Source organism: Miscanthus floridulus, chromosome 17 (assembly GCF_019320115.1).
Source record: "Miscanthus floridulus cultivar M001 chromosome 17, ASM1932011v1, whole genome shotgun sequence".
NCBI lineage: Eukaryota > Viridiplantae > Streptophyta > Magnoliopsida > Poales > Poaceae > Miscanthus > Miscanthus floridulus.
In genome coordinates, this window is record NC_089596.1 from 81,928,142 (window position 1) to 81,951,774 (window position 23,633).

The following is a 23,633-nucleotide window of genomic DNA, read 5'->3' on the forward strand; positions in this document are numbered from 1 at the left end:
CTTTTCTTTTCACTTGTTTAAGTCATTTTCTTTCTATCAAATGATTTCCAATTGTCACTAGAACTTAAACTTCATCTTCATCTTGAGTTTGATCTTAATCTTCCAATTTGAGTACTAAATGTGTGCCAAGTACACTCCATAATCAAATGGCCTTGTACTATTTGCTTGTCAAGCTTCTAGCTCATCTCAAAATCAAGCTTAGGCTCCTCAACCACTTATAAACATGTTTCCAACTTAAGGACCTTTCAATCAAAGTGATTCTTGATTAATTCAATAGTTGTCACTTTTCTGATAGATTCTGTTCCCTTTAAATAAAAATACATATCTCCCAATCTACAAACCCAAATGCCACAAAATTTGGTGGAGATGTGCTTTACTAAGTCATCTAGTGTTTGTAAAAATTTGGGATTCATTTGACTTCTAAATTACTACCAGATTTTAATTCTTCCACCACTGCTACATGCTAAAAACTGCGGCACTATGGCTAACAAGATCCACTCCAAAACCAAAGCATCTCTTATCTAATTCTCATGAAATTTGTACATAATTTAATACCTTAAGTCACAGAATGCATACCAAATTTCAAGCCAATCCAAATAGATTTGATCACTCAAACTTAGACTTGATCTCAGCTAGCTCAGATTTTCAATAAATAACAGATTTCAACACTTGAGATATTCTTCAACAAATGTGAATCAAACTTGAAACTAGCTTGTTTGAATACTTTCACAAGACATATATCCATTCAATCCACTTACTAATTGTCATATTATGAACTTATCCAACACAAATCAATCCAAACTTGATTAATAATCATTTAATCCATTCAATCATCTCATAGCATGCAACATTTGCATATTTATCCAATTCAATCAACTTATATGCACCCAAATGAAATAGATCAATTAGAGGTGTACCTTTATAGGTCATGATCATCCACTAGCATGCTTCAACTCAAATATGCAAGCCATCAAATATTTTCAATAAATCACCACAACTTGAATTATAGCACATGTATGTTGTAGCACTTGGACTTCACTCAATTTTCATTTGGCATTGGGTTTGGATGTGCACTAAGCTTCATAACTTGATTTAATACATGATGGACAATAAGAAACCCATTGAATCAAGCCTCCAATGCCATGGTACCTACAAACATTTATTCATTTTTTATGGTACCCAAACTTATTTGGGTCCTCTCAAAGTTAGGAGTAACATACTTAGACATAGCCTTATTATGAGTGGCGGGATGTTTTGCAATAGCAACTATAGAGATACCATTACCATCTTTTCTAAGCACAATATTATCATCAATTGAAATAGGCTTAGAATTATTACCTAGGGGACATGAATTACCCATGTGTTCCCTTTCCCGACATGAGTAGCAAACTCCCTTTGATTGAGCCTTTTCTTCTTGCTCATGTGTTGCTTCTCATTGTCTTGCCTCTCATGGGTTGCTTGAACCTTCTACTCAAGTTTGGTAGGACACTTTGAGGCAAAGTGTCCCATAACTTCTCATTTTGATTCTTGCTCATCATCTTGGCATCTTGAATAAGCATTGGATGCCTTGCTCTTCCACCTCTTCTTGTTTTCTTTTTCTTCATCATCAAGTCACCACCATCTTCATGGTTGATCTTGATTTGCTCTTGGGGTGTCTTTTCTTGCTCAACTTGTGGCTTTAGTTGAGGCTTCACTTGTTGCTTCACCAGTTTCTTGGTTGGGCACATTGAGTTGAGATGTCCCCATGTGTGGCACTTGAAGCACTTGACATGCTTTAGCCTCTCTTCTTCTTTCTTCAACTTGAGTTTCTCTTCATTGGGGTAACCATTTGCAAGATGTCCCACTTCATGGTATTTGAAGCACTTAAAATGAGATAGCCTATTTTGTTCTTGCTTCTTCATCTTTCTTTCTCTTTTTTCTTTCCCCCTTGGTCATGCTCTTGTTGAATCCAATGTCACTCATTTCACCATAGCTTCTTTTGTTGTTCAACATATGCTCAAAGGTGATTTTGGTGTTATAGCACCTCTCTAGCTTCTTGCTCAATTTCTTCACTTCACTTTTGAGCTCATTGTTCTCCTTCAAAAGGTTAGTCTCACAAGACATGAAAGTAGAACGAGCATCTATAATTGAAGAACATGGCAAATCAAATAAATTATCACAAGAGGTGGATACATGCTTCTTGCATACATCACAAGGGTTAGCAACAATATGTGATTGATCAATTGACCCATGTGATAAGCTCTCACTAGTTTTAGATTTTTCATTTGAAAGCTCTATAGTGAGAAAAGCATGGTCTTATACCAAGTTATCATGAGCAACACTAAGTTCCTCATGAGCCAATTTTAGCTCCTCATGTGAACAAGTAGTAACATAAAGTAGATACTTTTGTTGTTCACATGTTTTCTTTAGAAAAGAGCTTTCATTTTTCAATTTCTTAGTTTTAGCCATCTCTTTTTCTAAAACTTTGATCATGCAACCATATCTATCTAGAAGCTCCTCATATGAATCAAGATCAATCATATTTGCATTAGATACCTTAGTATCACCTTGTGACATGAAGCAATGTGATGTAGTTAGAGAGCTTGAAGAAACATTACTCTCATAGCCCAAGCATGATCCATCATCATCACCATCAATCTTGTTAAGTGATCTTGTGGTAGAATCATCATCATCATAATCATCACATGACCATGAGGTGGAGCAATATTCCACAATCACCAAATCATGGTCATGCTCAACACACTCATGCATCTCCTCCTTGGTCTCATCCTCATCGTCGGAGACCGTCCCATATTTCTCATTGAGATAACTCCATATCTCATGGGCGGTCTTCGTGTCAATGATCTCTCCGAATATGCTATCATCCAAAGATTTATACATGATGTCAATAGCTTAGGTGTTGAGATCTAGATATTTCTCTTGTGCTTGAGTTAGATTCTCTTCATCCAACACATGAGAAAAGCCTACATTTACCATCCACCATATTTAAGGGTAAATAAACTTTAAATTGCATATCATCCAATTTTTGCACCGTGCAAAGTGTGTGCCATAAAAAATATATGGACAATCAACATCTAGCCCACAAGTCGCCATCCTTTCGGGTCGGTGAAGACCACAAATGAGAGACCTAGCTCCGATACCACATATAGGGTCGAGACGATGGACTAGAGGAGGGGTGAATAGTCCTTTCTAAAAATAATCACGTTGGCTAACCGAGATAAATACGGAATTAAAACTATCAGTCTAGCCAAGACTACACCCCTCTATCGAAGTTTTAAGCACCTTACAAAGATCCTAAATAGGCAACAAAGGTGCCGGGCTAGCTAGAGCTCACCTAACAATTCTAGCTTGCAAGGTCACATAAACCTATGCAACTAGTACTTCAAGCAACCAGGAGAGCTCCTACACAATCTAGTAAGCAAAAGTACAAAGCTCCTAAGCTCACTAGCAATGCTCAATAATAAGGCTACATAAGCCAAATTAGAGAGCGCAAATCACTTAGCTACACAAACTAAGCAATGTAACTAACAATGTTACTAAAACCAAATTAGTTATGCAAGGGAGCTACTTCGATGCTACACAAGCAAGAAGGTAACTAGCAAACTACACAAGCTAATAACTAATTACAAGAGCAACTACACAAGCACAATGTATATGAAAGTAATTGCAAGCTTGTGTAAAGGGATTGCAAACCAATGGGAAGAACAAGGTTGACACAATGATTTTATCCTGAGGTTCACGTGCTTGCCAACACGTTAGTCCCCGTTGAGACAAGCTCCAAGGTTGTTGTCGGTCCTCTTGCTAGTGGTGACCCACAAGTCACACTCTCCCACGTGGAGTGCTTACCACAAGCTCTAGCATTTTACATGGTCAAACCACTTGTCGCTCTTCGCGTCTCGCTCTACTAGAATTGCTCTTTCGTGGCTCCCGCGGGGTGAGCACAATCACTTCTCTGGAGCACCGCACAATCTTCTTTGCATGCTTCGACGAAGACCACCACCAAGCCATCTAGGAGGTGGCAACCTCTAAGAGTAACAAGCACCACCGGCTTGCAACATGATCACCTAGTACCACTCAATTCAATCTCTCAATGCAATCACACTAGAATCCTCACTAGCTCTTGATTCACAATCTAACAAGCACAACTGAGTTGGAGAGCTCCCAAGCACTCTCAAGCATGGCCACAAAGTCCCCCTAGGTTCTCAACCTCAGCCATGGCTGAGACACCCCTCTATTTATATCCCAAAGGCCAAAAATAGTCGTTACACCTTTTTGCGCATTGACCGAACGCACATGCACAGAGACCGAACACGTCCGGTCGCCCTAATGCCACCATGTGTCACGACCGTTTAAAAATAGCCATTGCTACCCAACGGTTCTCTTCATGCATGCTTGCACACATGATTGAATGCGCATGCAAGTCATGACTGGACTCACATGCCACAGCGTCCGGTCATGGTCCAAAACCACACCGAGAGCTCCCAGACACGACCGGTCACATCTGGTCACCCATGACCAGACATGCCACTATGTCCGCTCACCGCCATGCGCTTGTGCCATCCTATGAATAGTGTTTGGCATGCGTCTGATCACCTGGTCGAGCCAGCATTTGGTCGCATGTAGCCACTGCCTTCACATTGGGTCACTTGATCGGACGCGTCCGGTCATCCCGAACTAAAAGTGCATTTGCCCCCTATGTGGGTTTGGGTGTATTGATGACATCCAAATTAGAGACTAATGTGATCTTAATGAGATATGTCACAACAATTAGTCCCATGAAAGATTCAAAGAGTTGATAAAGATGAAATGGTATCCCTCAATTCTTGAAGTGGTAAAAGGCGTCGAACTCAAAGCGGATCTTCAAGTTTACATTTTATGCTTTTGAGTTTAGGTATGTCGTACTATAAAGAAGGATGCAAACTTAGTTGGTCTGAGGAAGATAGAGTTTTCAAGTATAAAAATAAAATCAAAAGAGAGACACTCTAGCACTTCATGAGCACGTAGAATAGTTTTTGGTGACTTTTGATGTTGGAAGTCCCGACGTAAGTTGGAACTCCCGACCGTCGAAAGTCATGACTCTCACCAGAAGTCCTGACACTAGTTACTTAGCCTATGTGGTGACTGTGGCCGTCGAAAGCCTGACGTGAGTCAGGAGTCCCGACACCTAGACAATTGGCTGCCCTTTAGACTGCGCGCGTCGGAAGTCCCGACGTACGTCGGGAGTTCTGACCATCAGAAGTCCCGATGTACACCAGGAGTTCCGACGTTGACGTGTTCGTAATGACTTTGACCTTGCATGAATAGTGTTTTCTTCAGAGGTCGAAAGTCCCGTATCTGCATCGGAAGTCACGATGTAGATCTGAACGGTTAGATTTCTACTATGAGTATAAATAGTCCTCTCCTCTTTTCTAACCGTTACTCACTCATTCATTGCAAGATTCTCATGTACAAAACAGCTCTCAAGCATTCCAAGCTCCCCTCTACTCTCCCCTTTGCTCCTAACTTCGATTCCCCAAGGTTTTGAGTGATAGAAGAGTAGAGTGAGTGAGAAAATCACTTTGGCAAGCTTGAACACTCGATTTCTTCAAGCCAGATGGATTTGCGTCTATTAGTCTTGGGGCTTTGCCTCTAGCCGGCTAGGCATCGCCCAAGAGCTTCCATCTTATGGAAGAGCCTTGGAAAGTTTGTATTACCCTCGATTTCTTAGTGGAAACCTCGAGTGATCTTTGTGGTTGCTTTGAGAGAGGCAAGGAGGTAAAAGAGACTTCGACCTTTGTGGTCACCTCAACAATGAGGATGTAAGAGCTCCTTTGTGGGGTTGCCAAACCTTAGGATAAATCCTTGTGTTCTGTGTGCTTGTTGTTGTTGAGACTTGTGCTATCACTTTTGTTCTTGTGTGTCTCTCCCTCCCCAAAGATTTTCTTAGGGTTTGGACTCGATCTACGGAGTCATGACCTTTTGGTGTCAAATGAGCAACCCCAATGTGTTACCTTACCACTAGGAAGTGGGGTTGTAAGTTATTGAAGTCACAAAGTTCATTTTAGCACTTGTAGTACATTTCTCGTAGGCGTCGGGACTTCTGCCAGTTTACGCCGGAACTTCTGACTACGTTAGGAGTTCCGACCCAAACTGTCGGGACTTCCGACAGTTGCTGACAAGTGACCTTGTGTTTTGTGTAGAATTTTTTAGATACGTCTATTCACCTCCCCCCTCTAGGCATTGTTTAGATCCTTACTATTAGTATCAGAGCAAGGTCTTCTTTTAGCGCTTCACCACGTGAGAAGAAACAATGTCGGAGTCTGACAAGATGCAAGTCGATGCCGATGAGATGGCCAAGAAGATAGCTGAAGAGTTAATGGCTGCTCAAGTCAAGTTTTTCCAAGATGAAATGAAGAAAATGCAAGATGAGATGAGCAAGATGAAGGAAGAATTAAGCAAGAAGGTAGATGATGCAAAAAGTGGAAAGAATGATGCAACAAGTGGCAAGAATGAAGCAAACAAAGATGTCGCTAGTGATGTTGGAGCCGGTGAGCATGCTCATGGAAAGGGAATATATTCAAACATGAACTTTAACTATGGACAACTCATCAAAGGTTCACCTCTACATAGTCCTTTCGTCAACATTGGCAAGCCACCTCACTTTGATGGAACAAGATACACCGATTGGTCTTACAAGATGAAGATGCATCTCATCACCGCAAGACTTTGGGAAGTTGTGGATGTTGGTGTGATGATTCCTACCAATGAAGATAGAGAGATAACTCTGAAAGAAGTGCACAATCTCCATCAAAATGCACAAGTCATAGCATTGCTTGTGTCAAGTCTAGGTTCGGATGAGTTTAGAAAGGTGAATGGAATGGAAAGTGCAAAGCAAATTTGGGATATTTTGAAAGTGTCATTTGACGGAGATAAGAGTGTGAGAAAAACAAACATTGAGCTACTTCATGGTGAATTGGAAATATTTATGTTCTTGCAAAATGAAACAACACAATCCATGTTTGATAGGCTGATGGCATTGGTCAACCGCATAAGAGCTCTTGAAAGCACCGAATGGGATGACAACAAGGTTGCTAGAAAGATGTTGAGAACCTATAGAGCCAAGAACAACATGCTAGCGTCCGTGATCGTGGAAAGGCCTGGTTATGATGAGATGACACCCAAGAAGTTCTTTCAAAGCACAAGCATCATGAGTGTCCAGATGAAGATGCATTCAATGCTCACAATCAAAATCCTAATGCAATGGGATACAACAAGAATGCAGTAGTTTACACCAAAATTTAGAGAGAAAAGCACGGGAGCTTGAAACTTCCAAAAGCATGCCAATCAAGGAATCGATTATATAAGAATCGATATCACCTGATTCAGATAAGACTCTAGAGTCGGATCTCTTTGGATGATGTCAGTAGATAGCGATGATGAGCTACGATTGGCGCCAAGAAACTACATATCAAACTCTACAAAAAGGGAAAGATTAGGGTTATCTTAAATTAGGAATGTTTTCTTCTATGCCGAAGATTGTAATGAGTCGTGCTCGAGTAGGATTCATGTTTAGGCTCCGGGTATAAATATCAAACCCCGACTATTGTATAGGACACAATCAATCAAATACAAGTTACTTACTTTTTTCAGCTCCGACCACCCCTTAGGAGTAGGAGTAGAGTAGATCTCGGTGAGTTCTTCAGCAAGTACGGCTGCATCAATCCGGTCGACCTCCACTGCTTGTCTGTAAGTACCGTCATGGTTTATACTTCTGTTCATACGGCTGCATCAATCCGGTCGACCTCCATTGTGACTCTAGTATAAGCTAGTTATCGACTCTTGTCTAGTTCAAGTAAGGCTGCATCGATCCGGTTGACCTCCACTGCTCGAACTAGATTAAGGTCAAGTTATCGGCTCTATCCAATGGTGGCGTTCCTTCAGATAGATTCATTAAGTTACCGATATTACTTATTGCTTTCATTATTTATTTAATTATAGCAATATCACTTCGCCCAGTTGGGATTGATCTAGATCGGCCTTATATCCTTTTTAACCCATCGTTTGTTAATCCAAATTTGATCTAATCTGCACTCTAAATGATGAGTTATGTTTTATCGGCTGTTTTATGTCAATCTTCATCACGCATAGCGTGCGGTTAAGGCGTGTTTTGTCTTGAGTAGATCTATTGGCTAATGAAAACCGTTTCATGGCCCGTTATCATGGCCTGTGTGATTCTACCTCACACCTCACTGTTAGCACCATAGAGTGGGGATTGTTACTCAGTAGATTTGTTCCTAATTGGGCATGACCTTAACTATGCGCTATGCCTGAATCTGCTGTTTTAGCCGATATTGAGTGCTTTCACGAACAGTTCACGTCATGAGACCATTGAAGTAAAGATAGGTTGAAAGATGTGTTAGCCCCATGATCTTGTTATTGTATTACGGCCTACATGATTCTGCCTCATGCCCCACTGATATTAGTAATAAGTTAGGGTCATCAAATCTAGTGTTGTTTCTACGGCCTGCATGATTCTGCCTCATGCCCCACTGGACATAGCGATAGATAAGATCTAATATGTTCATTAGATTTATATTTATTAAATGGTTAAATGATGATAAACTATTTCTTTTATATAAAGAGGGATTCGGTTACTTGTTGTCATTGGCTTAGCATAAATTAATCATTATTGACATCCTTTTGCCATTGACTAATGTTTGTCTAAATAATGAGATGTATCCTAAGCGATAATCGATTTACCTTCCATAATTTCATGAGCCTTAATCAATTTATTCTTATGAGTATGCTGGAATCAACTCTTTAGTCGATTTCCTTCTATATCGGCTCTCAGAGCCGCACATTCGCAACTGTCTGGCAACACCGATATGTTCTGCCTTAAATTACTGATTAGCTTTCTCTCTTTGTCAATTGTAGGGTCAAATTGACTAGCATGTCTCAGGAGGAGTGCATAGGATCGACCATCCCTGTGCTGAAGCTAGGCGGATCTCCAGCTCTATTGAGCGGACCCTTCTAGCTTGCTCGTGTGCCCTCGGCATGGGATGAAATTTCATGTTGACACACGTTCTTGGCACGCTCGGTGTGACCCCATAATCATCATGGAGGTTCACAACAACAATGACATCCTTATGGTACATTATGAAGATCTACCTGATGGAGATAAAGATGTCATCGGTAAAGCTATAGAAGAATTTTAGAACAAGTGTTTGTTGTCCTACATGAAAACACGTGACAACATAATTGTTCAAAAATATCCACTACCAAGAGTTCTATTACATGGGCAGACAGATACAGTTGAAGCTGAAGACAGGCGTTTCTTTACGAAAATTGTAAACAAATCTGTTCATGATGCCAAATCAAGCCATAATGAAGCTTTCTTGGACACATTCCACAATGCCATGAAAGAGGCAATTCATGGGTTTCCAGTTGGTCAAGTTGGATTGGCTTATTACAACATTCCACATCTGTTGACCCAAAGGACTAATCAAGTCGGTACCGGCCATCAAGAAGCAGCACCAGCTGGTAATGATGATGTCTAGGCAGTTTAGGGTTCATCTGAACAAGCTCAAGGTACTACTATGAATCAGACACAGTATAATCCTAGATCGTCAGTGCAACATGTGCAATAGCCGATGGGGTAAGGTCAGAACTAGATGATTAATTTTAGCACATCTGGCCACATACCGTCGTCGGCTCAAAAAATAGCACTATCAATTCAAAAGAGTCGTAGAGATATAGATCCTCATGTCTACAATCAGAGACTTCAAGCAACAAACTAGCAAAGGACCTAGCAGATAGAGATTCCACAAGGGTATCATTATGGCACAGATTATAATACCCTTCATATGATTCCGAATCTAGGGTATCAAGGCACATGGGATTTCAATCCATAGATGGGTCAGCAGGTGTAGAGAAATCCAAATTCACATGCTGACGAGTTGCTGCTAAAGGTGATCGAGATGATGAAGAACTAGTTCGGTCTGAAGCCAAAAGGGCTAACCTTTTTATACCAACGCCCATAACCAGAATGGTATGATTTGGTCGCTCTTCCTATAAATTATAGGCTTCTAGAGTTTGCTAAGTTCACTGGCCAAGACAGTACAAGCACAATAGAACATGTCAGTCGGTATCTTACACAATTGGGCAAGGCATCAGTTGAGGAGGCCCATCGAGTTTGTTTTTTCTCCCTATCACTGTCAGGACCAGCCTTCACTTGGTTTTCATCGCTGCCAGTCAACTCCATTGCCAATTGGACTGACCTGGAGATAAAATTTCATACATATTTTTATACTAGGACTGAAGAAAAGAAGATTACCGATTTAACAACTATAAGACAGAAGACTAATGAATTGGGCACTGAGTTTCTTCAGAGGTTCCGAGAGACTAGAAATTTATGCTTCTCATTAAACTTGGCTGATGATCAGCTAGCTGCTTTAGCCGTTCAAGGAATGCTGCCAATGTGAAAAGAAAAACTGCTGGGACAAGAATTTGACAACTTAGGTCAATTGGCTCAACGAGTGACAGCGCTCAATAGCCAATTTCAAAGTATGCATAGAGATACCCAATTCCAGAAGAGTACCACAGTGGTCGAAGCTTATAATCCATACTCAGTCGATGACGGCTATGAAGATAAAGAAGAAGAGGTTGCTATGGCTGAATGGAATTGGGGCAAAAAGACAGTAATGGTGTCAAATCCTTAGGGAAGAGGAGTCGAAGAGAGCTATGACTTTGATGTCACCAAATCAGACAAACTCTTTGATTTTTTGCTTGAGAAGGGACAGATCAAGTTGCCCAATAATCATGTTATGTTGCCCCCTAATCAATTGAAGAATAAGAAGTTATGCAAGTTTCATAACGCTACTTCTCATTCCGCTAATGAATGTAGAATTTTCTGGCAGCATATACAGAGGGCTATTTAGCAAGGAATGCTCAAATTTGATACGCCTTGAAAAATGAAAGTTGATGATAATCCTTTCCTAGGAGATCAAAACATGGTCGATGCTAGGCTGCTCAAAGGAAAGACTAAGGTCCTAACATCAACCAAATCAAGGAAAGCTGGAACAATCGATCCTAAGATGCAAATATCGACTAACGAGTATAGAGAGATTAGAAAACGTCATGACAAGCAAAAGAGTCAATATGAGCAGGAAGAAACATCAAAAGAAGGGGCGACAAAGCCGTGAGTTATATATCGAATTCTATTGAATAAATGGTAGCGACAGAAGGGAAAGGATTATCAGCGTTGGTTGGAAAAACAAGAATACCAGCGTCAATAGGAAAAAGAGAGGTACGAAAGAAAGCAAACTAAATTGCATTGGAATTATCCTTTCTTCAGACATTGCTGGAGCGAAGGTTTGAAGTTGCCTACCAGGAGTAACTGTCCAGAGTGTAGCGATCAGTATTGGGAGTTTAGGCAATCTCAAGCCAACCACTGGTCTATCCATGCTCAAGATACATATCACCATAATAACATGGATCGGCGCATAAAAAATAGAAGTGTTCATAATCGGATGGGGAAAAGAGTTGTCGATCAAGATTGGGCTGATTATGAAGAAAAAGGCAACAAGAGAGAATATGTTTGGCAGGAAGGCCAATGGTGTCCAAAAGGTTTGACAAGAAGCCAGAAGAGAAGGGTGCAATGCCTAAGGAACAGAGAATTGGAACAGACTCAGGCATCTGGTAAACCTCAAGTATGGCGTACTAAGCAAACAACCGATGGAAATCAACCATCTACTAATATTCAAATGGCTTTTCTGTTGCCATCAAAATTCAGAGCTCCGGTAGATCAAGAAGTTTATTTGAATTTCGATGAATCAGAGTATGAGAAGATAGTTGCCAAGTTGATGGTTATACAGCGAGCGATATTTGATAAACCAGTCAAGCATCGGTACTTAAAAGCTTTATATGTGAAAGGTTTTATTAATGGGAAGCCGATGAACAAGATGTTGGTGGACGGAGGTGCTTCTGTCAATCTCATGTCTTACACCACTTTTCATAAACTTGGCAAGGGACCAGGAGATCTGATGGAGACTGACATGATGCTTAAAATTTTTGGAGGTAATACATCTAAGACCCGAGGGCAATAAACATTGAACTAACAATCGGGAGTAAGACTCTGCTCACCACATTCTTCGTCATCGATGGAAAAGGGTCATATAGTTTGCTCCTTGGTCATGATTAGATTCATACGAACTATTGTGTACCATCAACCATGCATCAGTGTCTGATTCAATGGCATGGAGATGATGTCGAGCTAGTTCGCGCTGATGAATCTGTGAGCATCGCAACAGCCGATCCAGTCTTTTGGGAACTAGGAGATTTCGAATGCTTTTCTAGCAAGTTATGGGAAGGAGGCTACATTAAAATCAGCAATGAAAGCCAACAGCCGATGCAAGCAATCGGCGTTGAGAGTTTGTTTTAGTAAACAGTCATGGCTCCACGTTGGCCATTGGATTAAGGAAGAATAAGCACTGGTCCTAGAGATGGGCTTAGGCCGACGTATGTGAACGCTAAGTCGAGTCGTAAGTGCAATTCAGAGTTGATAGATCTATTAAAGGAAGTTTTGTTTCGCTTAATGGGATGCTCGACTTGGGTCGATCAATCATTTAACCTTTGGTATGAAAAGTTCTACGACAGAAAATATTTAAAGGAATATTATACTAGCATTTGATCAACACTTGACAACCGATTTGTTTAGTCATCGGCTCTAATAGCTAGTACCGGAAAGGTATCGCCTCTAGTTCAAAAATGAAGAAACTTAAAAGATATAAAAGTCGATACGATATGTATCGCCTCCAGAGCAAAGAATAAAACAAAAACATTCATGACACATACAGGGGTACTGCACTAAGACACATTCATGAAAGAACAGGAGTCTTTATTCATTGGTTTACCCTAAGTACAAATTAATCGAAGACCTTGTTCACTACATCCTGAGCGGATATAATGTCCATAATGGCCTCCACGGCAACGATGAATTCTTCGAGCAGGTCCTCATGTTCCTCAAGGCTATCGCCCATTAGGAAGCCGGTCTCCATGGCGTGAAGCTCATACCTAGTCTAGACTTGCACCGTGGTTAGCGCCATTGACGCGCCATGACGAACGCCATGGAGGGCATTCTCCTGAATGTGGGCCGGTATGTCTTGGAGGCGAGCATTGATGAGGGAACCCCGAGCGTTAACGGCATCCGTGGCCACGTTCACCGCTAGTAGGAGAGACTCTGACTGCACCGTCAAGGCTGGCGATCATAGAAAATTATCAAGATAAAGAAAGTGGGAATCAAAATAGAAGCGTTCATGGAACTCATCTTACCTACCACCGCGGCATCAGACTCAGCCAGCCGCGCTCGAACGGCACTAGCGTCCCCCTCAGCCGCATTAAGGGCCGCTTTGAAGACCCCTAGACGGATCTCAAGCTGGCCGTTTTTCTGAATCGCCTCGAAATAACAGTCCTTGGTTGCCCTCCATTCTCGGAAGAAGCGCCGGGCATCATCGCTATTATATGAGTTGAAAGAATCCGACGACGAAGCCAGCGTGGAAGATGCAGCATCAGAGGGCTTATTGGCCCTAGGGAGAAGACGAAGACTGTCAATCACAATGAACCTATAGGCAAGTCAGAATAGTTCATCGTCACAAGCAAAAGATGTTGATCTCACCTTATGCGTCGGAGGCGCTGATTCACCAGCATGTTCTCCTCCAGAACCTCCTCCACCATGCGCTTGCCGCGATTCTCCTCACCAGCCATGAAGTTGATTAGATCTATAGGAAAAGAGAAAGGCCACTACAAAGTTCTGCGAGGGTGGAGAAAAGCAAAGGAACAGGAACGGTTGCAAGTGCGGATGTGTTTGAGGCCAGAGCCCTCGGCTGGTATTTGAAGCTACGAAACAAAGGGGTGGATGCCTCGAGACGTGCTAAAGGCAACCACAATTAATAGGAGGCGAAGTGTCACCTCGCTAATACTGAGGAGAATACGGTGCCGGATGACTAAGGATAGAAGATCGAAGGCTTCTCTTAATAAAGGCCATGTTTTTAGACCCAAATGAGATTAAGATCAAAAGTTTGGAATTGGCTATTTTCAAAATTAGCTCATTAGCTGGAACAAAGAAAAACACTGTGAGACAACGGAAAGTATGGTCATCATTTGTTCTACGCAAAACATATGTTGGTACATGAATTACAAGTCTAAAATATCCTGGATCGCTTTCAACACTTCTAGCTAAATAGCATCAGCTTTTGCAATCTATTGCTCATCTTCTTCGGCTGATCTAGGAATGCTCTTGAGGCTGCTTTTGGATGGCTCTGCCTTGTCTAACCTTGGGCAGTAGTTCCTATTTCTTTTGTTGGATGGCATCAGGTATTTGAGCCAGGGTGGACTTACGACGATCAATGGCAACCTTCACATTTTCCAGCTCCTTCTCAAGTTCTACACGCCTAGCTTCCAGTTGAGATAATTCTAGATCAATACTGAGGAAGGAGTTCTTCATATGATCAATCGACTGTGACAGTTCTTTAGGCTCTTGCCTGTTAGAGTTCCCCTTGGCCAATAAAGTTTCATGATCAAACAGATTCCTCTGAGCCTATTTCACCTTCAGGACCTGATCTTCAAAGACAGAGAAAGGAGACAAGACTCTGGAGAGAGCTGGAGATGGATTACCCTTGATGGTCAAGAAGACTATGCATTGGATCAGTGTCTTGGACCAAATCGGCTATGTTCTTCTCAAACATTGGCAGAACATCTCTTAGCTGATTTTTGGTTTCTTTTGGCAAGGCTTCCTTGGAGGAAGTGGCTGACAACCTAATTTCATCCTCATCAAAATATTCCTCAAGATTGAAAGAATAACTCAGTGGAAGATTGAGTACCTGTATATATGGAAATCTTGATTAGGAGGTTTGAATCAATTTATAACAAATAAATGGGAAAGAGGATACAGTACCTTCTCTGCAGTAGCCTCTATTTGAAGAGAAGGAACAACTGATGGTGCACCAATAGCATCTGGTTGAATCGGCTCTGAGCTTTCAACATTGGTATCTGCAATGTCAAATTTTTGTTCATAATTGTTGCAGAAGAATAAAGGGGACGTTTAACTATCTTACCATCAGTTGCATGTTGAGCTGGTGAATCAACAGGATCACATTCGACGCTGGCAGGATCCTTAAGTCAATTGTCAGGCTCCTACTCTTGTGTGGGTGTTTCCTCAGGAAGTAGCTGGCATGGTAAAAAGCCAAATGAAGAATGGAAGCTGAATAGATCAAGAGTTAAAAAATGCTTTGACAAGCATCAAGGATAAAACTCACATTTTCTGTTGATATGGAAGCATCGGTTATTTCAACCGAAATCGGCTCCTCTTGAGGATCAGCCGATGGGGGTTCAGTTAGTGCTGAGTCAAATGCCTAGATAGCAGTCCTGCACCTAGAGCAGGTTGGGACGCAATGCTCGATAGCTGTGAAAGAGCGAGATCAGCAGTTCAATAACATTTTTAAGAAAAAGACAAATTGTTTACCTGAGCAGCTGATGGTCTCGTTCTGCGGAGTCTCTTCCTAGTAGTAGTTTTCTGGGTTGTCTCTTGAGCTGCCTTGCGCTTTGAAGATTGATATGTCATGATAGGGGACGCAGCATGAGTTTTCATCAACTTCTTTAGCGATGGTGCAGCCGATCCCATTCTTGAAACTGGACACAGTGGTTGGTAATCTATAGGATGCCCCTTCCTATCCAAGCTCAGAGGATCAAATTCAGCATCCTAAAAAAGTCAATTAGAACAGTTGGCAGGAGAATTCACCAAGTAATTTCTCTAAAAAGGGAATAAAGAGTTACCTCGCTATCAGAAGCAAATTCTCCATCTAGGGCTATGCACAAAGGGTGAACTAGTCCACAGAAGAGGTGGGAGCGCCATTCTTGCCACTAGAAATAAAAAAGAGTGGAAGATAAGATAGCTCTGATCTAGTCATGCAAATGAAGGGAAGGAAGATCTGATCCTAAGTGAAAGACTCTGGAGGCTTCCATCGCCTTATTGATATCTTCCCGTGGCTTCAGTGTGTTCTTGAAGAACAGTTGAAGAGTCAATTGACCAAGGCTAAACTGACGAGCCACAAATGAAGGGTTATAGAACTCATAAGTTGGAAGGTTGCCTAGGGTGAAGGAACATGTAGCCATTTTGCCATGGCCATGATGAAATTCGGCTAGAAGGACGCAGGGCTTGATAAAAGAATTAAAGATTGCAGCCGCCGTCTCATCTGAATAGCCTGATTCAAATCAGAATTTAAATGGAAAGATCAACTCATTGTTTTCATCTTCATCGTATGGTAGCCAAGTCAAGACTTCTACATCAAACCCTCTATAAATTTTTTTAAAGAGATGGCCCACATCGACATCATTTACTATGGCCGATGTAGCCTCGCCGTAGCTCGAGCACTGGCAGGTTCTTCCTTCTTCACCCTTATATTCCTCATCAAAGTTGGAGGAAGAAAAGCTGAGGTTTCTGAGACCAGACCTTACAATATTGTGCATATATAGGTTCAACCATAGCTGTATCAACCACTAAGGGCCACTGATAGTATGCACTGGTTCGTTCTTCAGTAATTGGACAGTTACCTGATACATCAGAGATAAGCAGCACCTAGCAGATACTTTTCAAGAGGGACTTCCTTGCCTACTGTCAGATGCTCTGCCATAAGCTTATGATTATAAGTTGGGCCACAAGACAACCCACAAAAGACGAATCTCTCTAGCCACATATTCAAAAAAGCTACATATTCCCTCTCACTGATAGTTGATTCGTCTCCAATACGGTTCATAATATAACTAGCCCATCCTAAGCAATCTGATATTTTGGCTAATCTCTTGGAACCAGCGCTTAGGTACTTATAAGGCTGCATTGATCTAGTTATTCTAAGGCTGGTCAACATATACACACCAGCCAGGGTAATGGTCATCGGGCCATGACCAAAAATGAAGGTCTTCAGGGCATTGGACCAGAAATAAATGCCGAAATCAAGAGTGAATCATTCCTCTCCATCCTAGACAACGAGAGTGTCAAACATTGATTTAAATCATATACCTCCCAATCTCCGCCCTTTTTCTTGGATACCCTACAGAACCAATCTCTCCACCCCTTGGACATTTTAAGCCAATTTCTAAAGGGAGTTTTGGTATTCCAAGAGGACAAATCCACTATAGACTGTTTGAAGGGGATTTGGTTGGTTTCTTGACAGACGAAATCAGATGGATCAGGGTCACCCATAGGCCCAAGAAAATAAACATTGGAAGCAACAGCTGATGGAATCAAGATTTCGTTCCTCATTTCCTAGAAATCGAATAAAATGAATTTAAGGACAAAGGAAATACAGGATAGCAACCAACATTTCAAGAATAGGAATTTGAAAGTGTACCTCGGGGACATGGTTGATGGTCGCCATCAAAGCCAAAGTAGATTTGAATATGAGGAAGGCTGCTTGAATAAGGGCCTGACAGGGCGAAAGATTTGCTAGGGTTGAAGCTTTGGCAATGGTGGCGGCGGCTGTTGAGATTTCCTCAAGAAAGAAGGGGAAAGCAAACAGGTCAAGTAAGTCGAAAAAGATACTATTGGGACATTATATAAGACTCGGCCTGGGAAGTCAGGAGCCGTGCGTATATCTCAGAGAGAAATGGTTGCGGCGTGGAAAACAAATAAATAGGAATTTTAGAATAAAATCACTTTTATCCCAAAATTGGGGGGCATGTGTTTACACCAAAATTTGGAGAGAAAAGCGCGGGAGCTTGAAACTTCCAAAATCATGCCAATCAAGGAATCGATTGCATAAGGATCGATATCAGCTGATTCAGATACGACTCTAGAGTCAGATCTCTTTGGATGACATCAGCAGATAGCGATGATAAGCTACGATTGGCGCTAGGAAACTACATATCGGACTCTACAAAAAGGGAAAGATTAGGGTCCAAGTTATCTTAAATTACGAATGTTTTCTTCTATGCCGAAGATTGTAATGAGTCGTGCTCGAGTAGGATTCATGTTTAGGCTCCGGGTATAAATATCAAACCCCAGCTATTGTAAAGGACACAATCAATCAAATACAAGTTACTTACTTTTTTGGCTCCGAGCACCCCTTAGGAGTAGGAGTAGAGTAGATCTCGGCGAGTTCTTCAGCAAGTACGGTTGCATCAATCCGATCGACCTCCACTGCTTGTCTGTAAGTACCGTCATGGCTTATACTTCTATTCGTACGGCTACATCGATCCGATCAACCTCCACTACGACTCTGGTATAAGCTAGTTATCGACTCTTGTCTAATTCAAGTAAGGCTGCATCGATCCGATCGACCTCCACTGCTCAAACTAGATTAAGGTCAAGTTATCGGCTCTATCTAAGGGTAGTGTTCCTTCATATAGATTCATTAAGTTACCGATATTGCTTATTGCTTCCATTATTTATTTAATTACAGCAATATCACTTCACCCGATTGGGATTGATCTAGATCGGCCTTATATCTTTTTTAACTCATCGTTTGTTAATCCGAATTTGATCTAATCCGCACTCTAAACGATGAGTTATGTTTTATCGGTCGTTTTATGTCAATCTTGATCGCGCATAGTGTGCGGTTAAGGTGTGTTTTGTCTTGAGTAGATCTGTTGGCTAATGAAAACTGTTTCATGGCCTGTTATCACGGCCTATGTGATTCTACCTCACACCCCACTGTTAGCATCGTGGAGTGGGGATCGTTACTCAGTAGATTTGTTCCTGATAGGGCATGACCTTAACTATGCGCTATGCCTGAATCGACTGTTTTAGCCGATATCGAGTGCTTTCACAAATAGTTTACGTCACGAGACCGTTGAAGTAAAGATAGGTTGAAAGATGTGTTAGCCCCATGATCTTGTATTGTATTATGGCCTGCATGATTCTACCTCATGCTCCACTGATATTAGTAATAAGTTAGGGTCGTCAAATCTAGTGTTGTTTCTACGGCCTGCATGATTCTGTCTCATGCCCCACTGGTCATAGCGATAGATGAGATCTAATATGTTCATTAGATTTATCTTTATTAAATGGTTAAATGATGATGAGTTGTTTCTTTTATATAAAAAGGGATTTGGTTACTTGCTGTCATTGACTTAGCATAAATTAATCATTGTTGATATCCTTTTGCCATTGACTAATGTTTGTCTAAATAACGAGATCTATCCTAAGCGATAACCAATTTACCTTCCATAATTTCATGAGCCTTAATTGATTTATTCTTATGAGTATGCTGGAATCGACTCTTTAGCCGATTTCCTTCCATATCGGCTCTCAGAGCCGCACATTCGGGACTATCTAGCAACACCGGCATGTTCCATCTTAAATTACTGATTAGCTTTCTCTCCTTGTCAATTGCAGGGTCAAATTGACTGGCATGTCTTGGGAGGAGTTTGTAGGATCGACCATCCCTGCGTTGAAGCTAGGCGGATCTCCAACTCCATCGAGCGGACCCTTCTGGCTTGCTCGTGTGCCCTCGGCACGGGATGAAATTTCATGCCCTCGACATGGGACGAAATTTCGTGCCGACAGCAGCCCTAAAGGCAACTCAAGCTCATGAAGGCAAATCTTCTAGTCAAGAGAAGAAGAAAGTGAAGGATGATTCCTCAAGTGAAGAAGAAGAAGAGTCCGATGAAGAAGGTGCACTCATCATTAGAAACTTTAGAAAGTTCATAAAAAAGAAGAGCAAATGCAAGACTTACGATGATGGGAAGAGAAGGAACAAGAAGAGGTTTTGCTATGGTTGTGGGCAAACTGGTAACTTCATAGCCAATTGTCCTAATGAGAAGAAGAAGCACAAGCACGACAAGGATGAAGACAAGAAGAACAAAGGCTAGAAGAGAGGTGAAGCTCATCTTGGTGAAGAGTGGGAGTCAAATGATAGTGACTCAAGTGATGATGAGAAAAAGAAGAAGGGAGATGCAAACATTGACATCCACCACTCCTCGTCACCAACCATGATCTTCCCCGACTTGACTTCACCACCAAAACTCTTCCCCAACTTATCTTCATCACCGAGGCTCTTCTCCAACCTCATCAACAATGACTGCTACACTCCAACTTGCATCATGGCTAAGGGGGAGAAGGTACATGTCTCATCCGATCCCTCTAGTGATGAGTATGATAGTTGTGATGAGAACATATAAGAACTTGAAGCAACCATGATAAAGAAATTTGGTAGAAAGTTCTACACTAAAATAAAAAATGCTAATGAAGAAATTAGAGAAGAGGGATAGATGCTTGGAGATGTAAGGAGACATAATCAATCAAGAGAGAGACAAGAACCTTACACTTGAAGCATCTATCGCCGAGGAAAAGATAAAGGTTGAAAAGTTAATCATTGAATTGTCTTTAACCAATGACCCAATTGGGAAATTGACTAGAAATTGACTAAGGAACATTTCTCGGTTAATGATCTAGTAGCTAGCCTCGAGAATGAGAAGAGTATAGCTCAAGAAAGCCTCACAAGCTTGGAAGAAAAATACTGAAATCTTGAGCTAAACTATAGTCCTCTTTGGGCTAGCACTTCAACTTCTCCTAAGGCACCCGAAGACTCTAATGTCTCCACTAGTAATGGTTGTAAAAGATGCTATAAAATTGATGTAAATACATATGCAACTAACCTTGTTGAGATAGAGAAGAAAGACAAGGAGATTCATAGGTTGAAGATGATCTTGAAGAATGGGTGCAAGTGTCAAGAGAAATCCAACAAGACTATATATAAGTCATCAAGGCACCTATCAAACAAGGAATGCATTGGCTACAATAGGTATGATGGAAGGACCAATGGAAGGAACATGATCAATGGTGTGTCTTGTGTGAAGTTCAACAAGGGTGTTGCTCTTGATGAGCTTATGTGCAAGGCCAACAACAAGGTCTACATTACCAAGATCCAACCTACAAGTAACAAGACAATCAAGACAAAGCAATCCGAGTCCCCCAAGCTACAAGCACCACTTCCACGATGCTATGCTAGTGATTACATGTGTTGTTGGGGCAAGAATGGCAAGATCATGGTGAAGTATGTTGGTGCCCAAAAGAGAAGGACATGTTCACATCATTTTAACCTAGTCATGACCAAAGTGGAAACATTGTGTTTGGTAACAATGGAAAAGGTGAAGTTCTTGGTTTGGGTAAAATTGCTATCTCAAATGATAATTCCATTTCCAATGTTTTACTAGTGAATTCATTGAGATACAATTTGTTGTCCATTTCGCAACTTTGTGAGATGGGATACAATTGTCTCTTTACAGATAAGGGTGTGGAAGTCTATAGAAGAGAGAATTCATCTATTGCATTTATGGGTCATTTAAAAGGGAAACTCTATCTAGTTGATTTCACATCAAATAGAGTAAATCATGAGACTTGTTTAATGGCAAAATCTAGCAAGGGTTGGTTATGGCATCATCAACTTGCCCATGTTGGGATGAGGAACTAGGCCAAACTTTAAAAAGGCGAACACATCATTGGACTAACAAATGTTTCTTTTGAGAAAGATAGGATTTGTAGCTCATGCCAAGCGGGAAAACAAGTTGGAGCTAAACATTCCGTCAAGAATATTGTAACTACCGAAAGACCATTGGAGTAGCTTCACATGGACATATTTGGACCCATCGCTTATATAAGCATTGGTGGTAACAAAGTTCATTTTAGCACTTGTAGTACATTTCCCATAGGCGTAGGGACTTTTGACGGTTTGCGCCGGAACTTCTGACGACGTCGGGAGTTCTGACCCAAACTGTCGAGACTTCCGACAGTTGCTGACAAGTGACCTTGAGTTTTGTGTAGAATTTTTTAGATACGCCTATTCACCCCCTCTAGGCATTGTTTAGATCCTTTCACAAACCCAGCGTCCGGTCACCACGACCACTCATTTCTTTCACTTCACACGGTGCCTTCTTTCACTAGGTCAACAAAGCAAGCATGCAGCCCCACACTTCCTTTCTTTGGCTTAGAGTGCATGCAATGCTTGTCTATTTTTACCCTTCTCAAAGTGCATGCAATGAAAGAGAAGCCGAGCACACACAAGGCTCCCTCTCTCTCTCTCTTTGCAATGCATGTGTGCTCTCCTCCAATCATTTTAGCACACTTTTCTTCTCTATTTTCATCTCCTTTACAAATGTGCCAACACCACCAAGTGTACACCATCATCTGCAAAGCGTGTTAGCATTTTCACAACCATTTTTAAGGAGTTAATCACTCAATTCACCACGCCACTCGATCCTAGCAACGATGCAAAGTTAGATCACTCGAGTGGCACTAGATGACCGATATGCAAACAAGTTTACCCCTCTTGATAGTACGGCCATCTATCCTAAATCTGGCCATAAACTTCTCTACACACCTATGACCGATGAAATGAAATACCCTAGGTTATACCTTTGCCTTGCGCATTCCATTCCATCTCCTCCAATATTGATGCAACACATGCACCAACCAATCACAAATGATATGATCCACTTCATATCATCGCGTGACTGTATTGGTTCATCGGTCTTGACTTCACTTTCTCTTCACCGTTGCTTCGGTCCATCGGCGCCAAGTCATCACTCAACTTGCCATTCACATTTACAACCAGTCCGTCGAGCCAAGCCTTGTCATGATCTTCTCCACCTTAGTCACATGACTCAATGTCATATCTCATATGCAATAAGCTCCTTCATCACATATGTGAGCCTTGCAACAAATCCAAGCCATCTTCACCGTCATGGCATGAGTTGCTCACACAAGTATATCTGTGGACTAATCACCTGTATATCTCACATTAAACATAATTAGTCCACCTAGATTGTCACTCAATTACTAAAACCAAACAAGGACCTTTCAGTGGGCCCGCGCCGTCCCTGGACGTCATCAGCGCCACCAGCCACTTTCCACGCGCATCTCATGTCCAACACTTAATCTACTTTTGAAACATCTAGATGCAAAAGTTACAACATACAAAAGAAGACAGATGAAACACTTGAAACAAGCGTCTAAAACACTTGCGAAAACGCCTGAAAAACACTTAAAAACCATTACAAACATATACAACATCCAAATAAAACACTTGCAAACATACTTACATACGTATGAAACACCTAAAAATACTTGAAATATATGCTTGCAACATGCATCTATATATGCAACATCTAAATAAAAACTTGCAACATTCGTCTGGAACAGATGAAATATTTAGAACATACACTTGAAACATACGAGTATAGCTATTACAACATGTGCAACATCCCAGTCTACTTTTGCAACATCCGTATAAAACACTATCTAAAACAACTAAAACACTTGAAACATAAGCTTACAACATGTCTGAAAACGCTTGAAAACACTTGAAAAATACAGCGTTGTCGACGGCCACGACCTACCTGATGGGGAAACTACAGTGGCACAAACCTCCCCTTCCTGCCGACGACGTGAGGTGGATGGGGGCACAGGCGCAGGCATAGGCCTCCTCAGGCGCAGCAAGTCTCCCCAAGCACAGGCCTCCACTTCCGCGACGAGCAAGGTGAGTGGGAGCGCGGCGCTAAATGGTGGTGCGTTGTTGACGTGCAGAGCAACAAAGGAAGGGGTCGGGTGCCTCGTAGGAAGGAACAGCACAGAAAGGGCCAATTACGAGGGAGAGATGCCAGAG